At 48.2% G+C, this 22,852-nt stretch overlaps 1 long non-coding RNA gene across 1 annotated transcript in view; it reads right to left on the minus strand.

The window, feature by feature from the left end:
- Window positions 1-311: 311 nt before the first annotated feature.
- The window catches only part of LOC119528999, a 38,176-nt gene continuing 15,635 nt past the window's right edge, over window positions 312-22,852 (minus strand). The window contains exons 2-3 of the long non-coding RNA XR_005215799.1: window positions 14,901-15,057; window positions 312-907 (exon numbers count right to left, since the gene is read on the minus strand). This is a non-coding gene — a long non-coding RNA (uncharacterized LOC119528999). The remainder of the gene's footprint in view (window positions 908-14,900; window positions 15,058-22,852) is intronic.

Here is a 22,852-nt window from a genome sequence, read left to right on the forward strand (position 1 = left end):
GGAAGTTCCAAAGGCCAGTTATGGATTCAAGCCTTTGGAGCCACTTGACACGCAAAGCAAAGCTCTGGAATGTCAAGACCCTGAGTGAATTACAGTTTTTCAGTGGGGTGAGAGTAGAAACAAAATACTCTCCAAACCTGTCTCTTCTTTATCCAAAGCCATTCAACTAACATTTTTAAAGCATCTACTCGGATGTCCTGTAGTCCATGGGAAGATTTATGCAAGGAGCAGTCCTGCTCTCCCTAGTCTTGCCTCAGAAAGAAGAAACACACGCTGATCAATCAACAAGTATTTATTGAAGCTGGGCTAGTGGAAGGAGGGATGTGAAAAGAACCCGAAGCAGAAAGAACTGCCAGTCTGTTAACCAGGAAGCATGTGTCCTGGAGCTTTGGTTTCCTGGGGCTACCGTAAACAGATTGCCACAAGCTGGGTGGCTTATTCTCCCACAGTTCTGGAGGCCACAAGTCTGAAATCAGGGTGTCAGCAGGACGACACTGACTCTGAAGGCTCTTCTTTGTCTTCCTTGCCTCTTTTAGCTCCTGGTGGCCCCAGGCATCCTTGGCTTGTGGTTGCACCAATCAAATCTCTGCTTCTGTCATCATGTGGTGCTCTCCCCCGTGTGTCTCTGCCTCTGTGTTCCCTCCCCTTACGAGGACACCAGTCATATTGGATTTAGGACCCACCTTAATCTGGTATAATCCCATCTCAACTTGATCACATCTGCAAAGAACCATTTCCAAATAAGATCGCATCCACAGGTACCAGGGGTCAGGACTCAAACATGTCTTCTTGAAGGACACAAATCCACCCATGACACCCGGCTTGACATCAGTCCAGGTGCTATCAGCACTCAATTGGGCAGAACAGGTTGCAGGTGCTGCTAAAATGGAGTGATCAGTGACACCAGCTGGAAAACAACAGCCAAGGAAGAGATGCTCGAGTCTCAACTCTATGTGGTGTGCTGAGGGTGGAGCCACACTGGTCTGGTGAAGGTGAGAGTTCTGGAAGGCCCACACCTAAAGCTCCTGGCAGCAAAGGCAACTGGGTAAAGCTTCCCAAATTCCCCAGAAGAAAAGGAGGCTAAGGAGCCAGGAACACCTCAAAACCTAGAGGCAAATCATAGAGCCCCCAGAACCATGAGTTCTGGCCTGTGTCTGTTCCAGGGCTGGATATTTGGTGACAGTCAACAGAAAAGAAGACAATGAAGGCATCAGGACATGTAGGAGAAGTCCATGGTCAGCAGAATTGGCTGGGGCAACAGAAAGGCATTCAGTTTTAGAATGCATTCACAACAGGGTCAAGTCACCCCCAAGGGGCAAAAACTGGCTCTTGGGTCCAAGAAAAGCTTAGATATTACAAAGGATTGTAGCTTTTCAAAGGGCAATGGTACATAAACAGATATACTGTATATATGTGGCATTAAAATTTGATGGACATTGATTGTGTTGATGAATACGCAACTACATGATGATACTGTGAGCCACTGATTGTATACTTTGGATGGATTGGATGGTGTGTGAATATATCTCAATAAAATTGCATTAAAAAGGAAAAGAAAATTTGATGGGAGTGGGGCATGGGGAGGTGATCAGGCAAAAGTGTCTAAAAAAGGTTCCTGGTGGAGAGTGATAATGAAAACATAAAGGTTGAGAAATGCTGGGTTATAGGAAATGTCTACACCAAGTTATAAGTTCCAAGAGGGCAGGACCTCATCTTCCAAGAGGTCCTGCTGTCATCTCCCCATCTTCTTAGGGTTAATCACACTTTCCTCTCAGCAACTCAGCACCTTAAACTTGCCTTACTGATGCATATGTCCCTATATTAAGACGTATTGCTTTGCAAGCCTCCCTCCCCTCCCAGATTATGGTTTCCTGAGGACAGAGGTTGAATTATGTACTTACACACCTCTGGTTTCTAGAAGCCATTCCTTAGAGTCCGACACTCAATAAATGTGGATAAGGTTGAACTGAATTGCTTTAAGGATTGAGAACGTCCAGCTTCTGCCAGGCTCACCTGGAGGCAACCAAGAGATTTTGGCAAAGGAATGCCCTCCACCACCCACAAGAGAGTAATAGCAATGGCTTCCATTTGGCATATTTCTTTTTGTTCTTTCAAGTTACTTTCACAACTACCCTCACTGGACCCTTGCAAAAATCTTATGAGGCAGGCAGAGGAAGTCTTTAAAGGCTGCTGGTTGCAAGTTCATCCCTTCAGGCCACAGAGAGGCATTAGCACCTGTGACCTTGGCCCTAGCACTGGGAGGAAAGAGGTGAGCAGGATGGAAAGGGCTCTGCCCTCCAGTCACTTACAATCTGGAAAGAGGGAACAAATAACAAGATAGTTAAGGTAATTGTTTCATTTTGCTAAAGCTGCCAGAAGTGCAACATACTAGAAATGGGCTGGCTTTTATAATGCAGGATTTATGAACTTACAAGTTTACAGTTCAGAAGCTGTGAAAATGTCCAACTCAAGACATCACAGATGATGCTTTCTCCCTGAAGACTGGCCACTGGCGATCTTCAAGGCCCACGGTGACGTCTGCTGGTTTCTCCCTTGTCTCCTGGGTTTCTCTGCTTCCAGTTTCTGCCTTCATTGGCTTCCTCTCTCAGCTTCTCTGGCTTTTCTCTCTTTATTTCATGCTCTTATAAAGAGCTCCAGTAAGAGGATTAAGACCCACCTGAGGCACTCCTCAACTGAAATAACCTAAGGTCCCACCCACCATAGGTCTACACCCACAGGAATGGATTAGCTTTAAGAAATAATCTTTTCTAGGGTCCATAAAGCCTCCAAACTATCACAGTCATAAATATTAAGAAGAAAAACAGCAAAGTAACGGGAGAGGCATCTTAGACTGTGTGTTCCAGGAAGCTTCTCCAAGGAGGCAAGAGGCACTATGTGACGCAGGGAATGAGAATGAGCTGGACATGTTGAAGAGCTACAGACAGAAAACCAAGACCCAAAGGGGCTCAGCGACTGGCCTGGTCCCCAACAGTCGGTCATAGCAGATGTCCTGGTCCTACCTGCCTTTTTATTAACCGATGCCCACTGTGAATCCCCCCATTTTCTAAGTAGAGATCTGGATCACAAAAGGGGCATGGCAGATGCACACACACACACAATCAGTTAACGCCAAAGGAAGCCCCAGACAGGCAGACAGGCAGGCAGAAATCATAGCCAAAGCCCTGTACAGGTGACTGCAGAAGGCAGTGGCCCACCCAGCTACCTGCTCTCTCCCAGGTAGGGCCAGGAAGCTGCCTTTCTACGGAGCTACTGCCCCTTCCCAGGATTACATGGTCAAGCTGTCTGCCCTATGAACAAGAAGCAACCCAGGAAGCTTTGGACAACTAGAGGGAGGTTTTGACAGGAGAAACGTGCACACACCTTGTAGCTCTCACTAGCACCAAAGTCAGGGCTTTCCCTTTCCTTCTTTTCTAGCCCCTGAATACTCACTCCTTCTCCCAAACACCAACACTGCTGTGACTTGGTGGCCAGCAGTTCTCTCCCTCCACCCAACAGATGCTAGATTCATGTTCTAAGTCCCTACACCTTGGAAATTGTCCTTGACCCTGTAAATCAAGCACATCCTCCAAAAACCCACCACCCTTTAATGCCAGACAGTCCATGACCACATCACCTTAAACTGTGAGCGATGCATGAATTCACGATATAGTGAAGGTCATCACTTGGCCCCTTCAGTGAGTAAAGGGCTGAATTTGTGATTTATGGCAAACGTTCTATGTGCCTTGGAGCATTCTGGGTACTTTGCTTACATTTTCTCTACTCCCCTCTACAAACCTATGAGCTGACTATTTTAAATCCTCACTTTACAAATAAGGAAACTGAGGCTGACAGTTTCTCTATCTAGAAAGGTCATGTAGCCACTAAGTGGCAGAGCCAGGAGTCAATCAAGCCTAGTGCATCAAACCCCAAATCTGGTATCTTTCCACAATAGGAAAGCTTCTGGCTTTTCTTGGCCTCTGAATCTCAGGGTACCCCCCACAAAAAGGAACACTTCCAGCAGGAGTGAATGTTTAGCCACCTCGGCAAATGCACAAGAGCAAGATGAAGGGCTCCTCCAGCTGCAGCAGGGGTGTGGGGCCTGGGGGCAGGTAGGAGCATCTCATCTTACACAGGAAAGTCTCTTTAGGATCAGGGCTCCTGTCCTGGACAGCCAGTGGCCAAGGCTGGAGCCGGAGCCTGTCTCCACCCCACCACTAGCCAGGCTTCGCTAAGGAGGGCATTTCTTTCTTGATTCCGGAACAGGGATCCTGAGACTGAGGCATCCCAGCTGGCAGGTTGATGACTCACCTCGACAAACCACCTCGTGTAAGGGTGCCACCTGATTAAGCCAAGAAAGACCCCACCAACTTGGTGATGGCAATTCTATCTTCTTTATGACCTTAACTTCACTGGCATGAGTTCTCCCATATGCAAGGAAATTTGTTTCAAAGACTGCCTGATCTTTTCATAAGACTCATGGATTTGAAATCATGAAACTAGAGTCCTCATCCTGACCTTGCACCTACACTGACAGAGAGGTTGGGCAAATCACTTCCTCTCTCTGTGCCTCGGTTTCTCCATTTGACACCTGAGGGGGTGGGAGTCATGAGAACGAGGGGCTCTGTGTCTGGCCGTGCCGGTTGAATGTATTATGTCCCCCAGAAAAAGCCATATTCTTTGATGTAGTCTTGTGGGGAAGACGTTTTGGTGCTGATTAGATTTGCTTGGAATTTGCCCCACCCAGCTGTGGGTGATGACTCTGATGAGATATTCCCATGGAGACATGGCCCCACCCATTCAGGGTGGGCCTTGATCAGTGGAGCCATATAAATGAGCTGACTCAAAGAGAAGGAACTCAGTGCAGCTGTGAGTGACATTTTGAAGAGGAGCAAGCTTGCTAGAGAGGAACGTCCTGGGAGAAAGCCATTTTGAAACCAGAACTTTGGAGCAGACACCATCCACGTGCCTTCCCAGCTAACAGAGGTTTTCCGGACACCATCAGCCATCCTCCAGTGAAGGTACCCGATTACTGATGTGTTACCTTGGACACTTTATGGCCTTAAGACTGTAACTGTGTAGCCAAATAAACCCCCTTTTTATAAAAGCCAATCCATCTCTGGTGTTTTGCATTCCGCAGCATTAGCAAACTAAAACACTGGCCTTCTGTCATTGCAGGCTGCCTTGGGACGATGTATCCCTCCAATGCAAGCACTGTCATGGGATGGGAGAAACTTGGGGAGACAGGGAATCAGGTTCATGGCGCAAGATGGACAGAGACAGAGCAAGGCAGAAGAAACTAGCTCACCACAGAAGGAAAGCACAGTCTGCTGGTCTGCAGAGAAAATGGGAGCCCCTGATGTAAGCAGACTCTTGCCAGTATTGCTGGAAACAAACAGTGACAGACTGAAAACTTGTTACAGTGAAAATTACCAACACAAGGAGACTTTTGCACCATAACCAGCACCTCTTGTTATCCCATTAACAAAACTGATGAGACCAAATTGCTAATAGCAGAAAGCATTTGTGTTGTATTATATCACTCCTGTCCTGCAGGGAGAACGCAAACAAAGGACAAACCAGAATGCACCTAAGAAATCTCCCAGGAGCCAGTTGCCAGTTTACCCAAGACGGAATAGGGACAAGGCCTGGAGAGGCTTCCGTTCCATCTCGAAACACCACGCATACCACCACCTCCTCCTCCTCCTCCTCCTCCACCACTCAGGATCATCTGTTCACACCACTGAGCTGGGCTAGGAAGACCTGTCAGTCATTCCACAGAACAGGAACCAGTGACCTTTACTAAGTGAAACAGGTGTTGGCAGGGCCCATGGCTGGGGAGAGAAGGACGAGTGGACAGTGGTGCAGTTGAGTTGGTAGAACTTTGGATTTCAGGTCACTTCCATCTGCTCCCAAAGCAAGCCAACACAACAGAACTCAACAAAGATTTACATTTTTACTACCCCCCTCTGGCCAGTGCCTGTGACGGCCAGGCTGCAGAGAGTCCCTTTCCTTAACTCCATTAGCCACAGAGTTCAGACTGGCCTCTAAGCCCTGGGAGGTGTCAACGACAGGACACATCTGGTTCTTGGAATTATTTGCCCAGTCATTTAGAGAAGATCTTTGCTCTTTGGTCGAGCAAGGATTTCCTGCTGAAACCCCAGCGGTCGTCAAGAGAGAATAGGATTAGGGATTCATTTTAGGCTCGCTGCTCTCTCACAAAAACCCTTCAGTTTCCCAAACCTCTTACTCTCTGAGTTTTTTCACTAGGATAATCACTGACTATCCCCAAATCCCCACAGCCACCCTAAAGAGTGTGGTGCGGCCACAGGCTGCACTCCCCAGTAGTCACTCAGAAAAGTAATTGGCCAAAGATTATTCTGAGTAATTGAATAGCAAGGGCTTTTGTATACCAAGGAGGGACTTGTCTTTGTCAAAAAGTCTTTACAAAGTACCCAAGTGCTGGGTGTCAGACGGGACAAGTTTTTTAATCATGTTAAAATGATTTATTTAAACGTCAAGCCATGTCACCTCACTTCCTTTCATTTTTCAAACTGTTTGTGTTTTTTCTGGATGATAAATTTATCTTCAGACAGCCTCAATATGACTAATTAACTTTGAAATATAAGAACCAGATGTGTGAGTTGGAGAGCTTTCTGAACTAATGCCAGACGGGCTGGTGGGTTTTTTTCTCCTTCTTCCCTGCCTTTCACCCCCCTCTCCCCACCCCACATTCTCTCTCCCTGCTGGCTGCCCTGAAATTACTAAGCAGAGACGAATTTAGTATGTGGAATCACAGGACTCCAGCTAGCAGTGAGCACCCACTGTTTTTTCTCTGTTTTTCACTCGTTAGCCTCTGAGGACCCAATTCTCTCCCTTTGAAAGTGACCCCAGTGTGCCTCGCTGTGGCTGGTGGAGTGGTCTTTGGAGGAGAGGCTGGGAAAATTCCCCTTGCTGTCCCTAGTTTAATGATCTATCTAATGTGGAGCAGGGAGCTGCCAAAATGCATTTACCACATGAAAGTAAGTCCCCCTGCACTATGACACAAAGTGATTTCCTTTAAAGGAAGTCTTCCCCTGTGAAGTGCCTCTCAGATCTGCCTCCTCCCTGTTTGCCTTTTGATGAAATAACCAGTGCATAGCACACAGAGGAACGAGAGGTGGGACAGAGACTGGCGATTAAGCAATGGCCCATTGGGAAGTTGGAAACCACACAGATGGGTTTGTGTTCTGTGCATGTGTGTGTGTTTCACACTCAGGGACAGGATGGCAACTCAAAATAACTGGGCGACAGAGATCAAGAAGGTTCATTGGTCCAAGACGTGTAGCTAGGGCAAAAGGCAGGGGCTCTGTGCCTCAGTTTCCCCCATGTGGTCACTAGAGCCTGTCCCACCAATCTCTCCCAAAGGAGTAGGTGGAGGTTTTGTGAGATCACAGATGTGAAAGCACTTTGAGGGCTTTGAAGGACCTCATATACATCCTAAGGATTTATTAGGGTAATTACCACTAGTATTATCGTATCATCCTGACCATTATTGTCAGCATGCCTCTGCATGTCTGAGGTTTTTCACCTGGGATAATCACACTCACTTGCAAGGCCCAGGTCCCAGAGTGAAAAACAGTGGACTTATTTCTTCTCCCTCTTGGAAAGAATTCCAACAGAGCACCTTCTTAGGCCCCATGAGAGGAAAATTCCCCACTTGGCCACCCCCAGACTCTGCTGCTGGCAGGGAAAGACCCAGCCCCCGATAACACCAAGCCCTTGTGCTGCTGAAGGGACCAGGAGAAAGGGTCTGTGCAAAGTGCCCTTCACAGGAGGAGAGAAGGAGGTGAGAGGACTGGGAAAGGCCTTTGGGGGCTCCCTGCTGCCCCTTCCCTTACCCAGCCCTCCCGCCTTTCACTGGAGGAACAGGATGGGCCAAGCAGGTTGGACTCTCAAAAATCCCCTGAGATGAGTTGAGTTCCCTTGGACCCCCCTGCATCCCCCGTTCCCTGTTCTTGGCCCCAAGTCCTTTTCATGCTTTTAGCACCAGGTCCATTATTCCCCAACAAGGAGGGAGTGTCACCCCTCATAGAGGTATGTGCATTTAACGGGAGTTTCTGGAAACTCACGAAGAAATGAAATGAAGAGGAGGAGGACAAGAAGGAGGAAAGGGATGGGGATACAGAGAGTGCACCGCACACATCTCAAATCAAATCATGCCTCCTTCTGATGGCAAGACTGCATGTGATCAGAGGCAGACAGAAGGGCCAGAAGTGGTGGGAGTACTGAGGAAGGCATCGTTTAAGAGATCAGCGTGGTAGCTCCCCAACCCCTTCCTGAGGGAGGCTGAGTCTCAGGGAGTGAATCTCAGCACTTAGATATGGGATCCTGCTACCATCCTCTAGGGTCCTTGCCCTCCTCCCTGGAGTCAAACAGTTTGGGGGTGTAGGAATATTGTGAGCTCTGGCTTTACCTGGTGTCTTCCAACTTTCCTGGGGATACAGACAGACAGGTGGGCAAACAGAGCAATGAAAGTGAGAGCTTCCCTGGGTACAATTTTACCTCTGCTGCAGGAGCACTGGCCCCACCCCTCCAAGAGGACGCCTTTCTTAGAGAATTGAATTTCCATGTCCACCATGACTCTGCATTGTGCCATCTGGAGAAAGTTATCTCCAGGACCTTGACTGGGTTCTTTCCACAGCACTTCCCTCCCCCAGGGGAAAAAAAAATCAGATAATTTTCTGACTATTAATAACATTTCCTGGTATGGCAAAGTAAGATAAATGTGGAGCTTACCAAACTTCAGGTTGCTTCACTGATCACTGGGAACCTGGAGATTAACGGAAAGCTTTGGGAAGCCTGCAGACTGGGAAGGCAGCTGATCCCTGGGTCTCCAGGGACTGGGGTGGGAGTGCTGGCTCCAGCAGTTCCAAGAGCAGAGAACACACCCCACTTCCACTGGCCTGAACCAGACGGCCTCCCTCCCTCTGGGCTGCTTTCTTTCCCCCATGAAACTAGCAGTTTACACTTGGGAGCCAGAAAGCATCCCCTAGTTCCAGCCAAGGGATCCCACCCTGGAACACCCACCCACCTCAACAGACCCACCCAGCACTTTTCAAAACCAAAAGGCCTCGCTTTCCTTCGCTACCTGGCCAGGCAAGCACCCCTGGCCTTTTCCCACTAAGTGAACATAACAAGCAAAGAAACGTGACACCGCCACTGACAGGATCCGTCATTCAGAGGCTGTCAGACTCCGTGTCCCAAAGACCAGGGCTCCGTCGCCCGTCCCCCCTGTACAGCTTGAGATATTTAATAAAGTCAAGCCCTCTGGATTGGGCCGCCCGCCCTCCCCATCCTTTCCTTGGGCTCACGCTGGAGCGCTTGAAAGCCTGCCTCGCGTCTGGCTCACTCTCCAGAAAGCCTTTCATGCCGCCTCACCAGACTGACATCTTGACAAGTTGCCACGAGTGACATCTGATTTGTACAAATTTCAAGACTAATAAATCTACCTGTCAAAGCGGAAACTTTAAAAGGAGCTAAGCCCAGCGGGTATAGTTTAACAGAACTCAAGTTGATGAAACTGGAGGATGGAGAAATTATATCTGTCACAATCCACCCACATTAGTTCTGCAGAAATGTTGGCAACTGAAACAAACGTCTTTCACGGGCGTTACCAAAAAAAAAAAAAAAAAAAAAAAAAAAATTAAAAATAAAAATGTTTTTTTCCCATCAAAAAAAAAAAAGAGATCGTTAATACCCCGAGTAACAAGTAACAGTTCTATTTGTAAACTAACAAATTTTATTTATTTCATTTTTAATTTCGTTGCAGATGTGAGACGTGTCTCTCCTCCTACCTCTTGAGCTGTCGCACTGAAATCTGGACTTTCCGTTCAAGCTGGGGTTCATTGGTCCCGGGGAGGCACCCCCGCTGGCCGGGTGACTCAGAGGCAGCGGGCACAGCCGGGGTGAGACAGATTTCCCACAGCCTCTCTCGTCCCCGGGCCTTCGGGCTCCAGGCTGCTCCGTCCACAGGCGCAGGGCGCCGAGCCACGTCCCCCACTGCCCTCAGGGCTTGACCTGGAGCCCGAAGATTCTGGGGCTTTGCTGTGGGATTTTGGTTTTAAGAGTGTGGGTGTTTATCTAGGTGGGGTCGAGGTCCCTTGAGGCAAGGGGAACCAAGAAGTCGGGCTGACTTTTAATCTTCTTTTTATCTCGTCTTCCCTTCTAGTCTCTGACAAGTCCACTTTCACCCTGAGTCATCCTTAGTTGGAAATGTCTGAGAAGTCCAGAATTCACAGATTAGAGGGAGCAAGGAGGTGGGGAAGGGATGGCCTCTTGGGATTCCCAGGCCTGAGAAGTCAAAGAACTGCTAGGAGTCCGAAATAAACACCCCCCTCCCACCCCGTTGGGTTGTGTATCCTTTCCTGCCCCCTACCCACCCCCAAAGTTAGAGAAGAGGATAAAGCACCCGCAGGTCCTAGATTTGGCCTCCAGTTTCCCTAGGGGATGAGTGAGCTGTTTTCTGTTTGAGGGCAGCCTCAACAAGCCAAAACCTCCAAGTGAGCAGGGTTTTAACTCCTACCTTTCCTCTAGGAAGTTCAAAGTGGACTCTCACTTGCCCTCTCACAGAGCAGAAAGGGTGGGCTCCAATCACCCTGCAGATGGGCCATGGAGTCCAGCCCTTGGGGTGGACACCAGGCCCCAGCTAGCCGGCCTGAGGCTCTTCCACTCCCTCCCCCTGGGGGTGGCCTCCTCCCTCCAACACCTGAGCTTCTGCTTAATTTTTATTGGGCTGAGACAGTATCTAGAAGCCAGAACCTGCTTTGGTATTTCTTGGCCCACTTGAGTAGCCGTAACGGGGACCTTGGTGCTGATGATGACAAGGCTGGATCAGGGCTGAAGGGATCTCTAATCTTTCTGCAGAGAACTGAGGTTGCTGCTGGCACTGCCCAACTCAACATCATATTCTGGCAATTAGATATTTGTCAAGCAGATGCTGCACAACAAAACACTCTGCCTGACATTGTGAGTTACGGAGAAGTGAGAAACCTGATCCTGGTCCTCAAGGAGTTTGCCATCCATAGGGGGTGCTGAAATGGTGATGTAAACAAGAGAACCCAAAACAAAATAGATCCTGATGAAGAGCAAGGAGGGTCCAAGTGCAAGAAGAAATTGTGGCAAGTGCAGTAGGGCCCTGGGCCCAGCACGGCTACCAGCTGGCCGTGGGACCTTGCTAAGAACATCCCCTCTTGTGAAATGGAGTAGTAGACTAGCAGATCTCAACTTGTGTGCATTTTCTGTGGATTTTTGAAAGGAAAAGGCAGTGTTCCAAGGTTATATCTGTAAAGTGCATTATGAATGGTAAAACATTCTATAATGGCTAGCTGTCATTATTGTCCTCGTGGGCTGGGGTGAACAGGCCTGTCCTCATGAAGACACCAAGCAAAGGAACCAACAAATGAAGTCATGCTCTGCTCCCACTCTGTCCATGGCACCCCCAGCCTGGGCTGCAGCTTCCAACCTCTCAGCACCCTGTGGTAAGCTCCGGGCAGGTTAGAAGCAGCAAGGCCAGCGGGCAGCAAACTGGGGATTGTAGAGAGGGAGGGGGGCGATTGTAGCAAGAAGCAACTCAAAGGGAAATGACAGTATTGCTTTTTCCAAGGCAGGGTTGGGGTAAAACCACAAATGGGGAGCATGCTCCTTGGAAGCAGAAGACCCCAGAAGAGCCCATTCAAAATTCTGTGGCGGCACTGCAGGGCAGCCAGCTGCTCTGTCCCCAGCCCCAGGGAATGGCCAGGTCTGCCAAGCTGAGAACCCACAGGAGCAGGAGAGGCACACAGGGGTGTCACGCTTCACACACAGATCAGTTCCTGGGGAAAAAGGGGGATGGGGGTCCATTATGCCAAAATGTAGTTAAGTAGTTCATATATTAGACACACCAAGGACTCCTAATGCTTCTATAAAATTAGGATTCATCATCTAACATAAATTAGCCCCACTGGAGGCCCTAATTTATTTAAGTCATATATTTGGATTTAATCCTAGAAAATCTTTAGAGGTGGTCTTGGGGAAACCGAGGCACAGAGAGATTGGCATCTTGTGCACAATCACACAGCAAAGCCAGCAGCAGATTTAGAAACTGCCGGGTTGAATTTTCCTCTGAGACAGTCACTTTCTTTTTCTTTTTCCCCAGCAAGCTGCTCCCTCCAGGGAAAAGCTCAGCTATGCCAAATGTGACTAATAAAAAATTTTTTGAAAAAACTGTTTAAAGTTTTTTTTTTTTTTTCTAAAATAAACATTTCACTTTATATTTTATTGGAATAATGTTTGCTAACCGCCAAAGTTTCTCGCCTAGCAAATGGGAGACTGTTTCCCTCAAGTAATGAGGTTCCCTGTGTTTGGAGGAGGTGGGAGAAAACTTAGGAAGGGCATGGGGTGTTCCGCAAAGCGGAGGGAGCACCTCTAAAGCAGGCCCAGAAGGCTGAAGCGGGTCTGAGAGCTGCCGGCACAAGGGGCTGCCTACCCGTGACGATGGAGCTGGGCGCTTTGCCCCGGACACAGCCAGTCCCTGGTACCACTCTACAGCGCATTTCCTCCTGTCTGGGGTCCATTACCCACCCGGCAGGAGGAAATTCAGTTTGAAAGGAGAACCGAGGCCCAAGTCTTTCTACTGCCCCTCGGCAGCATTTTGAGTTTTGCAACCAAAGAGGAAAGAAAAAGAAAAAAGATCTTGAACTGTTTTTCAAATGTTCTGGGTCTTGGCAAACCCCAAAATGCCTTTTGCCAAATGCTTTTTCCCTTAATTTTTAAACCTCGGGTGTACTTCCAGAACAATCCAATCCATCTGCTTCTGATTCATTTACACTTAACTCATTAGGAGGCTGTTGCGTAAGGAGCAGTTTGACGTCCCCAAGATCCCCGGGTAAGGGATTCTTCTTCCCCCTTTCAAAGAGAAGGAGACATTTTGCCAGCTGGGCATGGAGAACAGACCCCAAAAAATAGAAATCCTGGTGTGAAACTCCAGGGCCCTGGGATGAGAATAGGGTTTCTCTGGCGTGCCCACCCATCATTCACCCTATTCTGCTCTTTCCCATCATATTATTGTCCTTATTATTGCCATTATTGTCATTGAGGATATAATAAATGGGCATGTTATTGTCATGATTGTCAAAGGCTCTGCCTTGTGTTCCACTGTGTCCCATTCTTCATTCATACGCTCTGGACTCATCTGTCGAGGCATTAAATAAACCCTCCCAACCAGTTGCCAACTGCCAGCAGGGCCTCGGAAGATACTCATACTCTGGGGCTGGGCTCTGAAGACTGGCTTCAAAACCCTGATCCCATCCCCACTCTGACCTCTGCAAGGTTGTGAACCCTAGAAAGCCCAATAGAAAAGGCTTGGTGGGGGAGAGCAGACCCTAAGAGTCGACGGCAAGCTTGGAGAGAGTGGGCATGACCCCAAGGGAGGCCCAAGGGAAAAAGAGGCTACTGGTTTCTGGGGACAAGGAATGACTGGCCAATCAAGCTACAGCTTCTGTTGCACCAGCAGGAATTATCAAGGAAATAAGTTCTGTTTTGTCATCCTCTCTTTACTGGAAAAGAGGTCCTTCTCTCCCATCTTCCATTTCTTCATTATCATCATTCTCACTATCACCTTTACTCAAAATATTAATATAAAATGCACCGAGTGACTACAAAATGCTCAGCCCTGCTGAGACAGAAACGACGGAATGAACAGCCTTCCCTTGAGGACTTTGCAGTCCAAGGGGAAACTTCTAGTTTTCCATGAGTATATGGCGTTGGCAGGGCAGCTCATGGTCAAAAGAGCAAGGCAGACAGAGACAGAGTCTAAGAGCTGTCCACTGAGGGAGAGAGCTCATGAGTTGGATGGGTCAGGACGACGTCATAGGGGAGGTGGATTCCACATGAGCCAGGATGAAAGACCAGTGCTTGGCTAGATGGAACGGAAAACGTGTCTTCCGGGAGGAGGAAACACGGATGAAGGCTCAGTGACAGGAAGGAACAGACCATGTTCATGGGGCACAGAGGGCAAGGATGTTGGGGAATACAGGCCAAGAAATGAGAAAGTCGGTCGGAGGTGATTAAGCTAAGAAGTCTGGATTTAATCCCAAAGTCAAGAGTGAGTCACCGGAGGGTTGTGAGCAAAGAAGTAAGATGGAGAGAGCAGTGTTTTAGGAGAAATCATCTAGTGTTAATATGTGGGCTGGACTGAGGTGGAAGGAGACTGAAGACAAGAAACCAGTCAGGAGTCTGTTGCAATAATCTAGGCATGTGAGGACAGGGATCTAGGACAGGCAGTGGGAAAGGAAAAGAAAGAACAAATATTATTATGAAGACAGAATTAACTGGACTTGTTGATTCAGTGACCAAGGACCCTGAAGAAGGGGGAAAGAATTAAGGTTGCACTAAAGCCCAGGAGTTTCTCAAGTGAGAAAAGAACACTTTAAACAACATTTATTTAGCAGTTACTACGTGCCAAACTCTGTGCTACTACTTCACCTGAATTATCTCATAATCCTCACAAAAGGAAGGTAAAACAGGTACTATTATCCCCATTAAACTGATGAAAAACTAGGGCTTAGAAGAATTTATTAGTTTGCCCAAAGTCACACAGGTAACATACAGGGACTTTGCATTTAACCACAGTGATATGCTCCTTACCCCATTATTTCCCTAAACAAAACCTCCATTTCTCTCTTACTCCTCTCTTCACTGACCCTTGCATCCTCCCCCCAGCCATGCTCACCTATGTACCCAATTCATCCCGAGATGCTTCTACCTATCCCTTCACCTACCTAAACCCAGAAGCCTCTGTCACCACTGTAGCTTCATGAACCTTCTCCCTTCTCTACCTCCTATGACATTGTTGGAAGGACAGACAGTAGCGTCTAATTACCTACCGTTCTTTGTTGACTTTGTCGTTTCATTATGTCCATGGAGTTCCTGGCTTTGGAGCTTGGCACTGAGGCTGAGTCTGAATCCCATCCTCACCACTTAACCAGTTACGTAGCCTTAGGCAAGTTAATTCACCTTCTTTAAGTCAGCTTCCTTAGTAGTCTATTGCAGATAAAAGGGTTATTGTAAAGATTATGTGAGAAAACTATTGCAAAGCACCTGGTACAATTTCTGGCATGTAAAAGGCACTCAATCAATGATCTCTATCAGTTTTATTACTGTTTTTTTAATAGTCCCATGATTAAGGACATCATGTCCAAAGCTCTGGGTATAGTAGGAGCTCAATGAATATTCTTGCATTTGATCTCTTGATAATTTCAACAGCCATATACAATATTTCAGGATTCAATCCTTATAGTCTTAAAATTATTACCTTTATTTTAGCACATTTGAAACAATTGTATGGCATGAGGGCTGTCAGGACATGCTTAAGACAGGGCATCTCCAAACCAGGATCGGGAGTCTTGCCCCTGGTCGCGAAGCAGGTCAGACACCTCACAGCCTAGAGCAAGACATGCTTGGCCTCCTCTTTGGACGAGAAGCCACCTTCTCATCCCGGCCAGGGACATGGAACTTGGCCCCTGCTGACAGCTAGTGTCAGGGCCCTGACCAAAACACAGCCCCCTTGCACTACAAGACCTGGTTCAAGTCAGCTCCTGAGAGGCATGGGTGGAGAGAGGAAGGGAAGCAGGTACGGCTCTTAATTGGGACTTTGGTCCCATTTTCCTGCAGTGCCTTGTCTCCTCCTTTCTCGACCCCACTAAGCCCTCCCTGCCTTCCTCTTCTTTGCCCAGAAGGCCATTGCCCTGGGGCCCAGAGAACCTTCACAGCCAGACATCCTTGGCTTCCCTCTCTTCTCCCTTAGCCCCGTCAAACCCAGCTCCCTCTAGCTGCCCCTGGAAGATGACAAGTCACAGGGAACTACTAACTAATTAAGCCAAAGACAGCAATCAGAGCCGGCAAGGACTCAACCAAAAAAAAACCCAATAAGGAAAGAAAGTAACACAGATGAACTTTTGTATGGAGGGGGGACTGGTGTTTCAGCGGCAGGTATCTAAAGCAAACACCCTACCCTTGAATTTATGTTTATTGATTTTCACATACACGCACTTCTGCAAAATTCAACAAGGGACATCTGCAAGGGACAAAAACAGAGATGAAGAAGACCAAAAAGAAAAAAAAAAAAAGAACTAAGGTAGCAGCCTCTAGGAGCAAAGACCAAAGGCAGGCAGTAGAGTTGCTGCAAGGAGCATGCTCAGGAACAGAAGCCGAGGGTGGCGGGAAGGTGCCCCACTGGACACAGGCCTGGGAATGCTTCCTGCCGTGGGTATCATCCCTGACCCTCGGAGCAAGTTCCAGGCTGAGATTGGACTCGGAAGTCATCTGCTGTCTCCCCCAGCAGAAGTCCCAGCGGGGTCGCGCAGGAAGCAGGAGCTGCAGAGAAAGAAGAAAACAGGAGAACAACGGAAGGCCCTCAGGTCACATGCCAAGGCACTGCTGAGCCATGCTGCACAGCAGGAAGGAAGGGGAACCCTTGGCAGGGTGGCTTGAGTCCCCGAATTTCCCCAGGCAGAGGGATGAGCAGAAGAAGCCTCAGTCTCCCCAGCGGCCCACTGACCCCAGGGTTGGTGCTACTCTCAGAAGAAAGAGCCAGTCGCTGATGGATCTGCCTCCATCAAAGTGTAGCGTGAGGTGGGGACAGCCAGGCGGCATATTAGGCTCTGTGAGCTGCCTATCAATCCCTGGCCCTGGGAATCTAGTTTCTTTCCCTTTTGAAGGGGGATTCAAGGCAAAACTACACACATGCACGCTCACCCTTAAGGGGAGGGTGGCAGGAGGATTCAACCCCCAACATGCATCTCAGTCTTTTAAAATGCACAGGCTGTGCTTGGGGAAAATGTCACCACTTGGCTGAGCGTATGGGGAGCACTGGCAGGCAGGGAGAGGCAGGGAACAGGAACCGAATTTAGGAGTGACTGGAAGGTCGACAAGAAAGAAAAGCCAACGCACAGTGTATATGTGTGTGTGTGTGTGTGTGTGTGTATACACACACACACACACACACATAGAAACAAGGAGTGCTTCGGAAGAGGGCCCTGGCATTTTAACAGCACCCACGTTCAGCTTTGAGCTTGCAGAACTGGCCCATAGGGTCTCCTCACTGACCCCACGCACACCCCAGTCTCATTCCTACACCCAAACTGTTGTTGGTGCTGATCCCCCTACCTGGAATGTCACTCTGCCAACCCACCACTACCATCACCTAATATGCACATACACACGCACGCACACACACACACACACACACACAAGCTATGCAATTGTCAAGGCTTGCTCCAGCCTTCGTCAGAGTTCAGATGCCTTCCTGACAAACGATATCGATTTCCCATCTTCTAACCATTTATGGCCCTTTCCCACACCCAGAATTTGTGAGCCTCTGAGCTTCATCTGACTTGGACTTTGGGCCTTGTCTGTGCTTCTACTGTTTTCTAGAGGATTCAAGTGCATCTTATTTCTCCCACTAAAAACAACATGTCCCCCGAGTTCAGGGACGGTGCCACTTCCTTCTTCTGCTTCTAGCTCATCTTTAGGGGAAACACAGGAGGCAGCAATGCAGGAGCTATCTCAATTTGGGAACTCACGTTCCTGACTCCCCACCAAGGATTTACATGAGTGGGGAGAGCTTCCCAGGCTCTGTGAAACACCCACCAATCTCCCCGTTGCCTCTCGTGAGCACATGTTCTTTTCCATGTGTATTTTTCTATCCAAAACTGCTTTGCAAGAGAGGCCCTTCTTTCCCAGTCCAGTCAAATTGAAATCTCTTTGCCTGATGCAAAACTCGGTGGCCCAGAGTTGCCATTTTATATCAAAAGATGTCTAAAGCTTTATACTCAAAAACTGCAGCACATGGTTGGGTTAGACTAGAAGAATTTCACTCGCGTAACTGCAATAAAATCTGGCTGGGGAGATTACAGCTGTTTACCCCAGAAGTAAATATCACTGAGCTCTGACCCAGCCGGGAGAAAGGGAGGGCTTGTCCAGTCATTTTACCATCTCTCAGGAAGAAAAGGGAGAGGAGAAAAAGGGGAATAAAAGATGAGAGGTGATCATCTCTGAAGTCGAGAGCACTCTTGTGTTATAACACGTGCCAGGAATAAAAGATAACCACTTTTGCAATCTCGCTGAGAGGTGGCCTGCTCAAACGGGAGGGCCGGGACCTGCTGCTTCATAAAAGGCGAGTCAGGGGTGACCCAGAGGGGAAGGCAAGAGAGACAAATGTTCCAGGCCAAGAAAAATGGTGGGGACATGGGGGGAGGATCCCAGGAGGAGAGCTGGGCGAGACAGAAAGGCCATCTGCCTCCTCTCTTTCAGAGGCTCTGCTACCCAAGACGTGGGGAGTGTAACGACAGCAAATGGCATGTGTGTGTGTACATGCATGCGTACCTGTATGGATGTGGATATGGTATTACTCTTAGGCTCCAAGAATCTTAAAGCCAGAGGGATTGTCAACTTCAGGCAAGATGGTGGGATGGAGGAAAGAGCTTATTCCCTATCCAGGAGGTAAAAGTGGAGAGGAATGTGTGGTTTGAAAAAGCACACTTTATGCTTTACTTCTAAAATAAACAAATTTCTTTTGTAATATCAGTTCAAAAAGTTCTCCTGATGAGGCATGCATTTTTTTTAATGGTTGGAAAACACTGACTCTAGTCCAACCTCCTCATTTCACAAGTAGGGGAAACTGAGGCCCAGAGAAGTCAAGTGACCTGCCCACAAGATCACACAACTAGTCCCTAGCTGAGCCAGGAGAAGAACCAAAACCACAGATATCCGTGTTGCAAAAGAATTATTCTTGTGACCTCATAGATCTTTCACCATCGGCTTCTGGCATGCCAAAGAGCCTCATCCCAAAAGCATCATGGCTGGACTCAGCCTGTGGTTTTGGCCACGTGGGCTATGTCCTCAGCATAATCCAGGGTCAGAGTCCTTCTTGGACAGAAGGGATCTTTATTGGGAGGTGTCATGATGTTACAGAAAAAGTATGGGCTTTTGACATCAAGATTTTCATGCCTGGCTCCTCAACTTACTAGCTGGATGACTTAGAAAAATATTCAACCGCTCTGAGCCTCTATGTTGTCGTCTGTAAAATGGGGACCGATGCCACAGAGCTGTTACAAGAACATAAGAGATCATGTAACACAAAGCTTGGTATTTAGAAGACAATCAGTCACAGTTAGTTTCTCCAGCTCCATTTCTGAGTACTTTAAACAACAGGAAATCCAAAAGACCTCATGAGGTTATCTAGTGCTTATTTCATGGATAGGACCACTGAGGCCCAGAATAAAACGCCAGTGCACTGAGTCCCAGGTTGCACTCTGTCCCCAACAAAGCACTCCTCAGTGCAGCAGTCATTGCCAAGTGCTTGCTGTCCAGCTCTGAGCTGCCTGCCAGGACACTCTCCTTGCCTGAGCACTCAAAGTGTGGTTGACAATTGCGAAACCCCATGACTCCCTCTTAAGGTGGTGGAGCTTGTCCAGCCTTCCTTAAGGGAAATTATTCTGAAGCCTCAGCAACCTCAGGGGGCCTGTCCTTGGCGGCCTGAAGAACCAAGCAAGAACTTGAGGTTAAACATAAGAAAAGTTTTCCTGATGAGTCATGGACCGAAAACAATAGCTACCTGTATTCGTTTCCTGTGGCTGCTGTACACATGGGCACACGCTTAGTGGCTGAAAACAAAACAAATGTATTATCTTGCAGTTCTGGAGGCTGGAAGTCTGAGATAGTTCTCGGTGGATTAAAAATCAAGGTGTTAGCAGGGCTGCATCCTGCTAGAGACTCTATGAGGAAAATCCATTTTATTGGCCTTTCCAGCTCCTAAAGGCTGTCTCCCTGCCTGTGTCATGGTCCCCTTCCGTCTTCAAGGCCAGCAATGGCCCATGGAGTCTTTCTCACATTGCATCATCCTTCACTTCCTTATAAGGGTCCTTGTGATCACATTGGGCCCACCTGGGTAAGCCAGGATCCTCTCCCCATCTCAAGGGCAGCTGTTTAGCCACCTTCATTCCATCTGCATCTGCAATTTCCCCTTGTCACATTGCTTAACATATTCCCAGGTTTTAAGGGTTACGAAGCAAACATCTTCAGGGGTCATTATTCAGCCTGCCACCATTCTCAAGCCACTTCCCCACCTTGTGTGTTGACACTCATTTCTGCCTCAGACCTAGCCTCAGAATCCTTCTCAACACAATGCTTCCAGCAGTCACCATGAGCCATTTGAACCAGTCTGGAAGCAACATCAACTTGCTAGCCCTGATGATGGGTGATAAATTCTGGAATGGGCAAGTTTGTCTGAAATACTGCTCTTTGCATGTCATCGTCTACATGGGCCACCAGTCTCCCCTCTGGGACCTCAGTTTATAGTGGGGCATTTTCCTGGTCAGTTTCTCTTGGGGATTTTCTATCTGAGCACCAAGTTGTCCCATGTAGACAATTATCCCACTTGTTTTGGATTCATTGGACTACTTGGTCTTCAGTCATTTTGTGCCTCTGCCCAGAGCTTTCTGCAGAACCCTTATTCCTTGCAGGAAAAGGAAATGCTCCGTCCACTGAGGCAGATCTCCCTGCAGTCCTCCGGGAATGTAAAGCTCCTGCCAGCCAGACTGCCCTCCCCCCACCGTCAAACCTGTTTACATAAGTGAAAAGCCTGTCTGTTTCTCTTACCCTCAGAGGCTGAAAACCAAATGTCTGCTACAACTGTAAGTCAGTCCAAAGCTCTATCAGGCCTGGCTATGAGGACGTCGTCAGTTCACGTGTCAACATTTCAAGTTCCTGATTCAGATTTTAACCTGACAGTGGAGGAAGGTGTATATTGAAATAAAGGGGAAAGCCTGGCTGAAGTAGCTTTAGCAAAGTCTTTCCTCTTCTGCTAGCTGGATGTACAAAGTTGGGGCAAGCCCCTTCCTGCCTCTGGGAGCCTTTGATTCATCTAGTCTAAAAAAAGAATGTTAGGCCGATTAATTCTAGGATTTCTTAAAGCCCTTAGAGCAAACAGTTGTGGCTCTCACAGCCTGGAGCTGTTCCAAAAGAGAGTAACCAGCCAGCGAGGTGACTCAGAGCTGTAGGTCCTGAAAATGATTGGAGACCCTGGGGATGTTCAGCCAGGGAAAGAGATGGCTGTGTCTCCCAGGCTACCAGCCCATGTGTATAGGATCCCTTTGGTTACAATGACTTGACCTTCACTGGCTCACTCAGGGCGTCAACCCCCTACCCCCAATATTTCTAGGAGCCCCCAGGGGTTGCCTCAATCCCTAAGGGGTTTCACAGGCACACATCCTCTATTTTCTGGTCACCCACCATTTTTTGCCTGCTCCAGGCCCTCTTTCAGGGCCCTCTTGCTGGGTGCTACTGTCAGGGCCACAACAGGGGTGTGGAGGCTCCCAAAAACCAAAGAGGCAGAGTTCTGCACTGCAGGATGGGAGAGAGCCTCTCTCCACTGTGTGCTTCACTCTGAAGACAAGCCCCAAAGCCTGCTAACAGGAACCACAGTATGTTTTCTTCACCAGTTTTTTTCCATTTTTATGCACAACTGATTTGCTCTCTGTTATGGGTTCAATCGTGCCCCAAAAAGATATGTTCAAGCCCAAACCCACGGTCCTGAAAGGTAACCTGATTTGGAAGTAGGGTCTCTGAAGACGTGATTAGCTAAGGAGAGGCCAGAGCAGAGTAGAGTGGGCCCCAAATCCAATGTGGCTGACACCCTTAGACAAGAGGGAAATTCAGGACAGACAGACTTGGAAAGAAAAGCCATGCAAAGATGGAGACAGATGCATCTGCAAGCGAAGGAATGGCAACGATTGCAGGCAAACTCAGAAGCTAAAGGAGGCAAGGAGGGATTCTCCTATACAGGTTTCAGAGGGAGCTTGCTTTCAGACTTCTGGCTTCGAGAGCTCTGGAACAACAAATTTATATTGTTTTAAGCCACTAGCATGTGGGGCTTTGTTACAGCAGCCCGAAGAAACTACGACACTCTCCTTGGGTCACTTAAAGAGGTCTGAAAGGGGCTAAGCTGTGTGACAAGTCCAGTTGTGAGACTCACTGTGCCATGCTCAGAACTGCTCCTCTCAGCTATCATCCAAGCTTGGTTACCTGGTCAGGTGTTTGGGCCTGTTGTCTTCTACCTTCAAGGTGAGCTCCTTCCCTGGAGGCACCACCGTCTCTCACGCAAATAGGCACACTCCAGTGGTTCACCAGGCCTGCTCAGACATGTCTGAGCCATGACTGAGCTCCACCTGAGACTCCCTCCACACTTAATATGTGACAGCCTGCCATGTGGGAGAGGCCATGAGCCTATACTTCCCAGCTACAAGACAACCAGTAAGTGCAAGCTACAAAGAGACAGAGATTGTTTTCCTTCTGTGTTGAGCCAAAACTCTAATTGGTCTGTCTATAGGTGAAATGAAATTTCTCAGGTAGTTGTTGGTTCCCTGGAACATGAACCAGTTAGTCAGATGTCAGATGCTGCCTTAGCAGGGGTGTCTAAAGAAGATTCCCCAAGGATCAGACACCAGCCCTGGGAATCTGTGCATCTGTAAGCTTTCACTGAATGATGCTTGCTGGGGAAGCACCTCCTGAACTGCCCTAGGAAAGAGGTCCCAGTCTTAGCAATGGGCCTCACGGCCCACGGAGAATAGCCACCCCCAAGTCCTCTTTGTAATCTTGTTTTCAAGGCTGGGACCTGCCTTTGTAGATGGAAGACTATTGTACAGTAGGCAGAACCTTCTGCAACTTGCAGGGGTAATTCCACATGACTGGGTCCAAGACAGACCCACTGAATTATCATCATACTTTATGGGATCAAGTTTATCCAGAAGATATGGTTTGGGGAGTGTAGTGGCTACCC

Source organism: Choloepus didactylus, chromosome 3 (assembly GCF_015220235.1).
Source record: "Choloepus didactylus isolate mChoDid1 chromosome 3, mChoDid1.pri, whole genome shotgun sequence".
NCBI lineage: Eukaryota > Metazoa > Chordata > Mammalia > Pilosa > Megalonychidae > Choloepus > Choloepus didactylus.